The 13,264-nt window shown below is 36.3% G+C and overlaps 1 long non-coding RNA gene across 1 annotated transcript in view; it reads right to left on the bottom strand.

Annotated features, from left to right (window-relative positions):
- Positions 1-7,368: 7,368 nt before the first annotated feature.
- LOC106006350 overlaps positions 7,369-13,264 on the bottom strand; it is a 142,929-nt gene continuing 137,033 nt past the window's right edge. The window contains exons 4-5 of the long non-coding RNA XR_001180337.2: positions 11,935-12,070; positions 7,369-7,420 (exon numbers count right to left, since the gene is read on the bottom strand). This is a non-coding gene — a long non-coding RNA (uncharacterized LOC106006350). The remainder of the gene's footprint in view (positions 7,421-11,934; positions 12,071-13,264) is intronic.

Raw genomic sequence — 13,264 nt, 5'->3', positions numbered from 1 at the left:
TGGGTACACAGACACACACAGACACACACACACACACACACACACACACACACACTGTCTGTGATTTTGCAATGTACATAATGTTTCTGGATAGCAATTTGTTAATAGGCATCAAATCTTAAAATTTACAATATATTTTTATCTGGAAGTTATATCAGAAAAAAAAATCTTCCAAAATATATCATGAGAAATGTTTGTAAAATTATATGTGTATAGTTGTTTATTGAATGGTCATTTATGATGGTAGAACTTTGGGGTCATCATTACTGCTTCAAAGTAAAAGAATTTAACAAATTTTGACCCATTATATATCAGAATAATATGCAATCACTGAACAGCATGCTTTTGAGAATATTTAATAGCTTGGAATCTACACAAAATGTAATGCTAAATGCAAAACAGCAGCAAAAACTATAGAACGACATTTCATAGGAAATAACACCATTTTATAGGAAAATAAATCTTTACAGGAAAATAAAACAAATGAATATATATATATATGTATAGCTTTTGAAAAGATATAAAGAAAAAGATACGAAGGAAAAAACCCAAATGTCAATAATGTTTAATTATGGGTAATGAGAATAAATGTTTATTTTATTCTAAATATTTTGGAGATTCTCCTTATGTTTCATTCATTACTTTAAAATCATTAAAAATGTTTGAGATTATCAAATATCTTAATTGTTAATCAAACTAAGGATCTGCCACCTTCTGCAGGGTGGAGCTCTCTACCCTCTCTTCTACGGTTATGGAGTGGATTCCAGCAGAGTGGATGAAAGAGCTAACCCAACCAAAATTCACAATTTATACCCTAAGGAGACTTTTCTTGATCAAACTACTTAAGCACAGTTTATTCTCTAGATTTCTGAAATACCTATGGCCCCTGAGGTATCCTTAGATTTCTAGTTAAAGAAAAAATTTTCTAGCTATGTATCATTTTCCCTGCATTTTTGCTTCCTCAAAATCAAAACCTTGCTCCTTGCTCCTAGAGCCATCACTTAGCCAGGTAACATTTCCTGCAAGACATTAATATTTGAACATGTATCACTCAACTACATATGACACAGATGTATCCTACCTCCAACAAACTATGTGGTATCTTTACTTAATGGTACCTAATAAAACCCAGGTACTTGGAATAATGTCACCAAGACCCTTAAACATTAAAGAAACCAAAAGAGAAAGCTTTCTAAAACACTATTCTCTCTTGTGAGGTTATTTTGTTTTGTTTTGTTGTTTCCTTTTTTTTTTTTTGAAGATAAAATATTTGTTTAATTTCAACTTTTTATTCTTTTTTTAAATTTTTTTATTTTTTATAAACATATAATATATTTTTATCCCCAGGGGTACAGGTCTGTGAATCACCAGGTTTACACACTTCACAGCACTCACCATAGCACATACCCTTCCCAATGTCCATAACCGCACCCCTCTTCTGCCAACCCCCCTCCCCCCTGCAACCCTCAGTTTGTTTTGTGAGATTAAGAGTCACTTATGGTTTGTCTCCCTCCCAATCCCATCTTGTTTTTTTTTTTTTTTTAAAGATCTTATTTATTTATTTGGCAGGGAGAGAGAACAGGCAGGGGAGTCAGCAGAGTCAGAGGGAGAAGCAGACTCCCTAGGGAGCCCAATGTGGGGCTATATCCCAGGACCCTGGGATCATGACCTGAGCCAAAGGCAGACATTTAACTGACTGAGCTACCCAGGTGCCCCGGTTTTGTTTGGTTTTATTGTTGTCTCATGTCCCTTTCTGTATACTGGGTAAGTCTGCAAGTTATATAATTAATTTAAGAAGTTGGGTTACTCTTCCTCTTTTTTTTTTTTTTCTTCCTTTCTATTCCTTTGTCTCCTGGGATCATGAAACAGTTAAATCTCCTCCAAAATCATCATATAAAAGCAATGTCCACAGCAGGAGCATCTGCTCATTATTAAATTATGTGGGCACTAGTCAGGGTAGAACTCTGAGCAGACTAAGTAATAGCAGTGGAAGCATAGTTGTGGAAAAGCAGCCCACAACCTGAACTGCCAGGACACAAAATTACCCTTTGGTCTTGGCACAGAGATTACTTTTTTTTTATTTCCTATGCTGCTCTTTTTATTTCATACACACACACACAAAAATCAAACTCATTAGTTTACATGACTTTCAGTCAAGAATCTGAAAATATAAGAAGATTAATTGTTAGATGTCTAGATATTCCATCTTCCTCATAGTTTTCTCATATCCTACTTTCCCACCCAAAAAGGAAGAAGAAAGTGCCTGGTATTTAACTGGGCCTGAAATCAGAAGAGCCTGAGTACCACAAGAAAGTCCACTGTTTTGATATTTTTGGCGAACACCAGGGGTGGATGTTCTAGAAACGTGGCCAAATTTTCAACCCTATTTTGCGGAATAACTTGTGAGGTTCGGAGCATTTGGAAGGAAACAGATAAGCAGCTCAGCATCAGATTTTATTTAAATAGAACCCAGACACTAAGGGTCTCTGGGTTCAACGAAGGTGGAATTTTTGCCGCTTGTACAGTCCAACTGCCTGACTCCATTGACCAGTCAGGGGTGAATTTGCAAGCAACGCGGATGCCCCATGCTAGGCACAGACAACCCGCAGAGCTAGAAGAGGATTTGCTGGTGGCTTGATGAGTCTAGTAAACGATTATCTGGTCACATCTAAACACATCAGATGTTTGACAATCCTGCTCTGTGGTTGCTTTGTTTGGGAACACAACTGTGAATATGACTTAACTTTTAACTGCAACTTTTGATTAAAGAAGTATATTCTTGTTAGCAGAATACAAGGAAACAAAATAAACAGGAACTGTAGGAGTTTGTAGAGAAAATATTTCATTGATTTTTTTTCTAAATAAAACAACAACAAAAAATAATCCCCAAACATGGCGCAAATTATATGTTTAGCTTGAACTGAGGAAAAGAATGAGGTAATCCTTTCATATATAAAAAGGGAAATGCAATGCTGAAAGCTGGGGCGCTTATTTTCAGTGAGTTGAGGATGACTTTTGGAAGACCTACTCTATCTCCCCATCCTCTCGGTCCTCATACCTAAATTCTCATAGAGAAATCATTCAACCTTTTTTTTTTTTCCCCAGTAACTTCTATGTGCTATAAAAACTCTTTTTTTTTTTAAGATTTTATTTAATTTATTTGACAGAGATCACAAGTAGGCAGAGAGGCAGGTGGGGGCAGGCTCCCCACCAAGCAGAGAGCCCGATGTGGGCCTCGATCCCAGGACCCTAGATCATGACCTGAGCTGAACGCAGAAGTTTTAACCCACTGAACACCCAGGCACCCCTAAAAACTTCTTTTAAAATGTAGTATTTTGAGGGATGCCTCGGTGGCTCAGTCGGGTAAGCGTCTGCTTTCAGCTCAGGTCATGATTCCAGGGTCCTGGGACTGAGTCCCACATCAGGTTCCTTGTTCAGCAGGGAGCCTGCTTATCCCTCCCCCTGCCTGTGTGCTCACTTTCTCTCTCTCTCTCTCTGTCTCTCACACATACACATACACACACAAGGAATAAAATATATATATATATATATATATATATATATTTTTTTTTTTTTTTTTTTTACTGTAGTATTTTGAAAAGGAGACTAGGCTGCTAGGTGTTCAACACATTGATTTGGACGTGTTTTTCAGATTAGTTAGCAGAACACTGAGGGAGTAGATCACAGAATAGATGAGGTTTTTATTTATGGGGAATAAGGCTCAATGCTTTTTAGATCTAGGTGTGTTATTAGCTATAATAAGGAGAGGCATGGTCAGGAAAGGAAAACTTTAGGTTGGCCTTGCATTCATATATTTACCAATGTAAATGTCTTTGGGTTGAGCATACAAAAAAAAATAAATAAAATCAAATAAAAGATAGGTAGATTCAAAATAGAGATTCAGAAAAAAAAAAAAAAAACAAAAAAACAAAAAATAAAAAACGGACATATTAGCAAAAGACCCAGAGAGTCTAGGACATGGTGAAAGTTAACTGAATATAAAAGAAATATAAGTACAGTGAATTAAGAGCCAGGAACTGCCAACACTGACTCATACCTGCCTTCTTATATTACTGAATTATTTACCAAAACACTTCCAGTCTAGAAAGATGGAGCTAAGGAAAGAAAGAAGGAATTAGAAGCCCCATCATAATTATCATGTCTTCATCTTTTATTGTATTTTCAGTGAAACTAACATAGATAAAAGACCTTGAGGTTATTGTTACGATTATTCAAAATATCGATAGCATCTTGGGTGCATGGGTGGCTCAGTCTTTTGAACATCTGACTCTTGGTTTCTGCTCAGGTCATAATCTCAGGGTCCTGGGATTAAGCACCTAGTCAGGCTTGCTGCTCAGCAGGAGTCTGCTTGAGATTCTCCCTCTCCCTCTGCCCCCTCCCCACTCACATTCTCTAATAAATAAGTAAATAATCTTTAAAAAAGTCAATATAACATAACTGATTATCTTTCTTCCTTCAGACACTATTTTCCCCTTACTTTCTTTGACATTTTTCTGCCTCAGTTTTCCTTTCATGTCTTTATTTTTATTTTTATTTTTTTAAGATTTTATTCATTATTTGACAGACATACAGCGAGATAGGGGACACAAGCAGGAGGAGTGGGAGAGGGAGAAACTGCCTTCCCGCTGAGCAGGAAGCCCGATATGGGACTCCATCCCAGGGCCCTGGGATTATGACCTGAGCTGAAGTCAGATGCTTACCTGACTGAGCTACCCAGGCGTTCCCCCTTTTATGTCTTTAAATGTTCCTTCTCCAATGTTTCTTTTGTTTACTGAGCTTCTACCCATAATAGTGTCCAGGGGTTAATCCTTGGATCTTCTTTCTTCTCTAGGTAATTCCATCTAGTTTTATGACTTCATATACTCACAAACATGTCTGCAATCCTGATCTCTCCATATGCCATCACCTGTTAGCCATCTCCTTGTGAATAACAAAGCCAAGACAAAACTAGCTCCTTAAAAACACACTTCAGACTGCCCTCTGACACTCATGCCTTCTGCAGCCTGCTCCCAAGGCCTCAGCCGTTCTGTTCTCTCATTCTAATTGCTCTGGCCCCAAACTGGACAAGGACCTTGCCTTCTTTCCCACAGATCTCATAACATCCAGACTGTCAACAAAACCTAAGGGTTCTACCTTCAAAACTTATTCAGAAAATGTCTACTTTTCGCTTCCTCCATTGCTACCATACTCATACAAAAACACAGCCGTGTCTTTTTTGGATTTTTTTGCAATTGTGTCCTAACTTGTGTTCCTACTTCCACCTTACCTCTTAGTCCCAGGCTTCTTTGCAGGTGTACCCATTTAAAATTCAATGTAAATTATGGCATTTCCTGACCTAACTTTTCCAATGACTTCTCATCCTATTTGGAGTAAATGCCAAAGTTCTTCTGCTATCATACAAAACCTACAGGATATGGCTCCCTATCCAACCATCTGAGCTCATCCCCTTGCATTTTCCAACCTCATCTTTTAGCCTCCAGTGTCTACACCAGCCTCTCAGGAACATCTCTAACCTCAGGACATTTTCACTCATAGCCTGTCTCTCTGAGGGAAACTCCTCCTTCAAATAACTTACTTCCTTTAGGTCTCTGTTTTTCTGTTTTATGATCAGAAGTCTTCCTTGACTACTCAAAATAAAAATAGACTCTCTCTCCTGCTTCTTATTCTAACAAGGTTGCTAGATAGGGGTGCAAGAGCACAGAGCTAGTTATATTTATATTTCAGATAAAAAACAAATATTTCATTTTTTAGTATAAATTTTATACTCCAAATATTGCAGAAGACATATTTATACTAAAAACAAAAAATCCCAATATTGCATGGGACATGCTTATACTAAAAAAATACTTGGTGTCTATCTGAAATTAAAATTTAACTTAATGCTCTGGCAAGTCTAAACCCACCCCAATATTTCCTCTTTTATTTTAGTTTTCTCTGTAGTATACATCACCACTTGACTTATTACATCTTCATTTGTTTCTCGTCTGTCTCTTGAATTAAACTGAGGTTAGGGATATGTTTTATTCAGTATTTTATCTTATCGCCAACAACAATGCCTGGCAGGCAAAGATTTGGTGAATGAATGAATATACAAATGAATGAATGATTGGATGAATGGAGTGTTGATAATTATTATCTACTATTACTTTCTACTGTAACAGTAGAGGTTGGGGATGTGGTCTATTTGTTCCCTGAAGATCTCCTACCATCTTTTTTCTTTATCCTTACCCAGCTCCTACCTGTTCCGGACTAGAAAAGTGTCAGAATCTGAAGGCCTGATTTGGCAGCTATGAGCGTCTAGGAAAATTCTGCATTAAACCTTCCTATTGCACTGTCTTCTTTACAAAGCCTCATCCAGTCCGTTTTCGGTTTCTCATGCTTGCCTGGTGTTTTACACAGGAACCAAAGAGGCGGAGTAGTTTAGAGATTCTTAGTGGTCTGTGTTTTCGGAAGGAAAAACCCTGTTGGATAGCAAATGTCATTCTGAATTCTTTAGATGTCAGGGCAGAGCTCACAAAAAGTCATTGTTTATGTCTGAAACAAATCTTTATTATGTGATTGAAAATGTTCTCAGTTACTCTAACTTACTTTTATTAAAAAGTTTAATGTGTTTTTATTTCTTCCAGGCAGTAGATAAAAAGGTGTCATACAAATATTGATTTAAAATCCTAGCAAGTTTGCCCTCTTTTCTAAATCTTTTTCTTGCTCTTTGAAGACAAATATATGCTTTCATGGACTTGTGTGTGTGTGTGTGTGTGTGTGTGTGCATGTGCATGTGTGTGTGTGTGTTAAGACTACTCTATGTCAAGAAGCAAATCACTATTCCCTTTATTTTTTAGGGAAAAAAATTATTTACAGTCCTATGTTAACAAATGAAATGAAGCAATGCCATATCTTATCTAATTTATTGAAATTAGTGTTAACAACTGCACATTATACAAAAGTGTACATGAATTCAACTATAACCCCTGAAAGAAAACCTGCCAAGCAGCAATCATTACACATGAAATTCTACAGCTTGAAAATTTAACTAGAAACAAGATTAAATTGAGAATATACTTGGTTTAATAATATCCAAACCAATTTACAGGTAAGAAAACATATGTTTGTAGAATAAACATAAAAATCTACTAAAATTCACAAAATTACTATAATTATTAAATTATGAAATTCAAATTTTTCAAATCTCAAAGAACTAGCACTTTAATGTTAATGATAACAATTTAAAGTGCTGGGGCACCTGGGTGGCTGAATGGGTTAAAGCCTCTGCCTTCAGCTCAGGTCATGATCTGTCAGGGTCCTGGGATGGAGCCTCGCATGGCATCGGGCTCTCTGCTCAGTGGGGAGCCTGCTTCTGCCTCTCTGTCTTCCTGCCTCTCCGCCTATTTGTGATCTCTCTCTGTCAAATAAATAAATAAAATATTAAAAAAAATTAAAGTGCTAACAATGACATTTTGTGATAATCCATTAATGATCATGTTCTAGATCAACCACTGAAGTAAAAGCTCCACTATTTTATTTACGACTTTACAGACAGTCTGCTTCCTTGCCAAATATATTGTCCATAAAGTGCTACCAATATTCTGCAACGTGTTTTGTCTAGAAATTTCAAGCATAGCTCTTGCCCTTCAACAGTTCTTGTTTTCATTCCTTACAGAGGATTATTCCCAAACTCCCTGTCTCTTAGAGCCTCCTGACTAACCTGATCCCCACGCCATCTCCAGGAACCTCGTTTCAATTCTGAGTTTATAGAACACAAAAAAATCATCCCTCCACGTTTCGTTCTACTGAGTGTAGGCTTCCATAATCTCCAGGCATGCTTCTCTCTTTCAGTTTACTACAGCATATTATCCTTATAATAAAAAATAAAGCAAGTGAAAACTTACAAAGTAATTATAGTATTCCAAGTACTCTTCTATGCAGCTTACAAGTAATAACTCACTGAATCCTAACGCAGCCTCCTCTTTGGTGCTTTTCTTTCCTCTATTCCTCACAAGAGTAGACAGAGGCTTAGAGATAGTAACCCAGCTAAAGCATAGCTCTAGAACCCTGGCTCTCACCCACCAGGGTGCCTTCCCTGACCTCTGTCTGTATGAGATACCCTCAAGTTCAATGGCTCTTTATACAAAAGAGCAACTCCAGTATCAAGCATAGTTCCTGCATCATAATAGGAACTAGTTTCTTGCTAAATTAAATGAAAGGAAGGAAAGGGGAAGAAAAGGAGGGAGGGAGAATTAGAGAAACACATTATCTTTTTTTTTTTTAATGACTCACTTGTTATGTTAAACTGTCAGCATCTTCTGAGCCCTCACCTCACCCAAAGACAGAAGAAAACAGACAACAAAACACAACAAATCTTTAACACAACCAAAGCAAACAAACAGATGAACTAACTCCTAATTATGTATAACTCCTGTCTTCCAGGACATTGAACACCAGACAAACTGAAATTTAAAGGACTATTCATTCAGTAAACCACTAATATAATGAATGTTTATTAAATACATATTTAGCTACGCAATTCTCAGAGGGGTTTGCTGTGTTCTATTTCTTTCCTTTCTTTCTTTCTTTCTTTCTTTCTTTCTTTCTTTCTTTCTCTGGAGGGAAAAATCATCTTCTAACATAATTTACTTATTAATTATATTAATAGGTAATTATCTGTCTCAGCCTTCTGGAATGTAGTAAGGTCCACTATTTTGCTTTATACCCTGAAGTATCCTGAGTACGTACAACCATGTATGACACAGCTTACAGATTCAACAGATACTTATTAAATGAAAGGATTGGATTTGAAAAAAAAAAAAGCATAAGGCTGAAGAGAATATAGTGCATTTAGTAATGAAAAGTAATTGTCAGGATTGGGGTTAAACTGGACACATAAAGGAAAATGTACATTCAAGAGTCATTGAGAAAATGGAATGATATTGCCAATAGCCATATAGGTAATACAAGAAAAGAGAAAGAAATTTGATGAGAAAAACTGGTACTTAAATTTTGCAAAGGTTTAATTTACGTTGCATGTAGAACATCCACCTGGATCTCAGTAGGCAACCAAAAATTCCTAGCTACCTAAGAATTAACTTGTATGCAAAGCCATAAGGATCAAAGTATTCAATACCTCATGATGAAAGCTAGTATTTGTGATTGAGTTCATAGTTGATATCTTGCTTTTTAGCCTTCTGTTGCAAAAATATAAATAGGTTGGAATACAGGATTGAAATCAAAAATAAAATAGGATATATTCTTTAGAACTTAGTGTTTATATATATGTGTGCGTGTTCATCTGGCTAACAGTAAGATATTTGGAGTAATGATTTAAAGCGCTCTTCATTTTAACAATAAGAAAATTGAAATGAGCTAGCTAATGACAAATATTTGTCCTATACGTTAGGATTAAGTTCACTAACTGAGAAATGGAAAGACTAGTATTGCAAGAGAGAAGAGATTGATGAAATAAGTCCTATAATGAAGAGAATTATGGAATCTAGGAGCATGAGTGAAAAATTAAATTTTGGCGAGGAGGAGGGAAAACAGAGATGAGACCAAATATATAGAAGTCCTTTAAGGAACAGAAAAAAATCGATAGAGCACAATTTTATGATATTAATATTCTAGAACAAATATGAGACAAATGTATTAGCTAGGATTCTCCAGAGAATTATTCCCATATTTCCATTTGTGTACCTATATCTATATAAAATATTTATATTTCTTTTTATATAAAAATATAAATATATTTCTAATATAGGTTATACAGATATTTCTAGGTAGAATATACAGAAATATATTTTACCCTATATCAAGAAATTTATTTTAAGAAATTGGCTCACATGATTGTAAGGGCTGGGAAGTTTGAAAGCCACAGGGTAGGCCAGAAGGCCAGAAACCCAGACAGGGATTGATGCAGCAATACTGAGACAGAATTTCTTTTTCTTCCTCAGGAAATCTCAGTTTCTGCTTTTAAGACCAACTTATCATGAGGCCCATCCACATTATCAAGGGTAATGTGCTTTACTCAAAGTCAACTGCTCATGGAAGTTAACCACAGTCTAGCAATATCTAGATTTGGTTTTAATTAAATGACTAGGTACCATAGTCTTGCCAAGTAGACAAATAAAATGAACCATCACAGAATGATTATATGCAAAGTTCAGGTTGAATAAGAAGGCAAAGAACATAGCTGGTCCAAAGTAGCTCCCAGTATACATCTTACCATTTATTCAAGAAGGTAGAGGAGGGAAGAATGTAAGAGTGGGAAAAAAGACAAGACACAAATTGAGAAGACAATGGCCTAGTTAGAGTACAAAGCAGGACATAGGTATCCACCAAGAAGATCACTGGGCCAGGAACCAGAACACCTAGTTCCTGACCTTGCATTTAACAGTTGCTTTAATTCGGTCATACATGACATCATTTCTCTGAACCTGAATGGAAATATTAATACCTCCTTCACCTGTACTAAAAGATAACTTTTCAAATCAAATGAGATAATGCATGTGAAAGACTTTAAAATATATACATCTTTATATTTATACATCTATTATTTCTATTATTGCCACTATAAAAACTTTATGAGCTGAAGTCTAAGTTACTACCATAGACATGTAGCTGAGTGAACACACGGATCAAGAGATATAGCAAATTTAACATTGAACAAAGATTGTCACCAAGTACCACTGTCCACTTTATGTTGCCTATTTTGTCCCCTCAGTCTTAGCTACTGTAGCTGCACACTTAGAGACCACTGTTGCTATAATAAAGCATCAATATCCTGTTTAAAGTCAAACTGTGATGTGAGTGAATATGTATTGCTTTTACTAGGTTATGGTGATCAATACGGAATTAAAATCTACAAGTTCAAGTGAGACTTAGAGTTATCCTCTGAGTGAACATTTAGCAACAAAGACTGCAGAGTGTTTAATCAAAAGGTGATTCATAGTTTTAATCCTATGTTATTATTCCTTCTTCTAGCTTTAGGAATGTTTCCGTAATCAAAATGTCTACATGGAAGACAAATACTTTGAAAGTCTTGAGTTATTGGATGTTCACAAATTATATAAGCAAACTGCATTTAAGCATAATTAATAGCATATATTGTATTGTGATTAATGAGTTGTAAAAACAGCAGAAGAAAAATCTTTTCCTTTTTTTTTCCCAATGAAAAGAGAAATATCTATGTGTGTATACGTTTTACTTAAACAAATTTGTGGATCAGGAAAAAGCATTACCATTACTATAAAAATGGGAACACAATTTTCAACTCCTAATGAAGGGCAGTAGAGATAAGGATTAAGATCTATATAAATTTGACATAACAAAACAATAATCCAACATAAATTTTATGAAAATATGCATGCTAGCAAGTAATTGTGCTTTGACCAGCAAAGAAATTATTTCTTAATAAAGAGTTCCTTAAATAACTATATGGCTATTACATTTGAATATTTACTTACAGATGATTCTTTGTTTGGTATAAAAGCTGGAAGATATCCCAGGTGAGATGCTAAAGAGTTAAAAGACTATGCCAACTAAAGTTTTGTAGCAAAATAATGAAATAGCATTCCTGAAATTGAAATGTAAACCAATGAGACAAATATTGTTTAGAATAATTGGAATTACTCATAAAATTTCAGAAATCTCTTAATCAGGTGAAGTACCTATATTGATCCAACAGAATTTTCCTTAATTTGGGTACTTCCAAAAAGCAGCCTCCTGAGAAGGGTTTGAGGGAAGATCCTTTATTTTGGTAAATTTCTCTCAAAGAACAACTAAGGGTGGGGACTGGAGAAAGCAAAACAGAAGTGGGGGGAGAAAAGAAGCATTGAACTGATACCATGGTGGATATTGGGGCTCAGTGTTTTGGGAAACCCTGAGAGAAATCATGTAGAATGAGTTCACCATGGGATTGCTTACCTGAGACCAGTGTAGAGGAGGGTATTTCTTTATGGTTCCCACTCCCTATTAGGCAAAGGTCCTGCAAGGATATGACTTGCCTACCATTCTAGATGTTCACAAGCCCAGCCAAAAACTCTGAGGTTGTAAAGAAGTCCTAGGACAGAAAACAAGATACAGGATTCAGCTGACACTAGATATAACCAGGTGCACCTGGCTGGATATCACAGCAATGGCAAGCAGGTACGCTGCTAGAGGATGGGAGATAGGGTACAATTTCTGAAAGATGTTTCCCTTCTTCAAATATTATTGACACAGTGTAAAATCAACTTGGACGGCAATAGGACTTAGAGAAGGCCACTTCCCCGCCCCCCCACCCCCCCGGGAGATGTACCTCAATGTTTTCAGCAGAGTTAGGTAAAAAGATTCACAGAACTTTAGATGAAAAGATCTTAGAAGTCTTCCTGTCATGGCATCAGCTCTTCTATATTACGAAAAAGAAGCTCCTAGATGTTTTAATACCACATGACTCAGAACAGGACAAGATGGAAGTCTTTTTTTTTTTTTCCCCTAAATTAGAGCTTTCATGTTCAATATGCATTCATTTGTTCACCAAAAATATTGAATGCATTCTTCCACACACTGCATACCTATTTCTGTTTGTCTCTCTCAAGTTATAATGGTGTCATTAGAAATTTTTTAGCATCTATTAGTATTATTGACAGAGCCAGTAAAGAAATATGAATTCACTTTTGCCTCAAGATACTACAGAGGTATTTATTACCTTGTATTTTTATTTTCCCCCATTTGGAGCAGTCTCTTACCTCTGTTTTCATAACATGCTTTTTTTTTTCCTTTTTTTTTTCTTTTCTTCCCACGTTCCTGATCATTGGTTTGATTTTTTAGCCTTTACCTCTTCCTTATAATTTCAATATCACAGTTTCCTGGGCAGGTTGTGGCTCCTCTTCTCTGCCCTCCATCCTCCCCTTAGACAACCTATCCAATCTCTATAGGCTTCCATGCCAACTGCGCACAACAGCTGCACACATGTTTATCTGCAGTCTAGCTCTCTCCTCTGAGCTCCAGATCATGTCTCCCACTGCTCTCTGGGTATTTTCACCTGGATATTTCAAAGGCCATAGGCAAAACCAAGCATATGGTTTCTTTTCAATCCTGGCCCTCTTTCTCAGCACCAATCTCTTTCTCCATTGAAGAGCATCACAGAATACCAATTGTACAATCAGTGACTCAGCAGCTTCTTATAAGATGTCCTCTTCCAGGGGCGCCTGGGTGGTTCAGTCAGGTAAGCATCTGACTCTTGATTTTGGCTCAGGTCATGACCCCAGGGTTC

Source organism: Mustela putorius, unplaced genomic scaffold, assembly GCF_011764305.1.
Source record: "Mustela putorius furo isolate JIRA1106 unplaced genomic scaffold, ASM1176430v1.1 tig00003867_pilon_pilon_pilon, whole genome shotgun sequence".
Lineage (NCBI taxonomy): Eukaryota > Metazoa > Chordata > Mammalia > Carnivora > Mustelidae > Mustela > Mustela putorius.
This window is presented reverse-complemented; position numbering and strand designations above follow the sequence as displayed.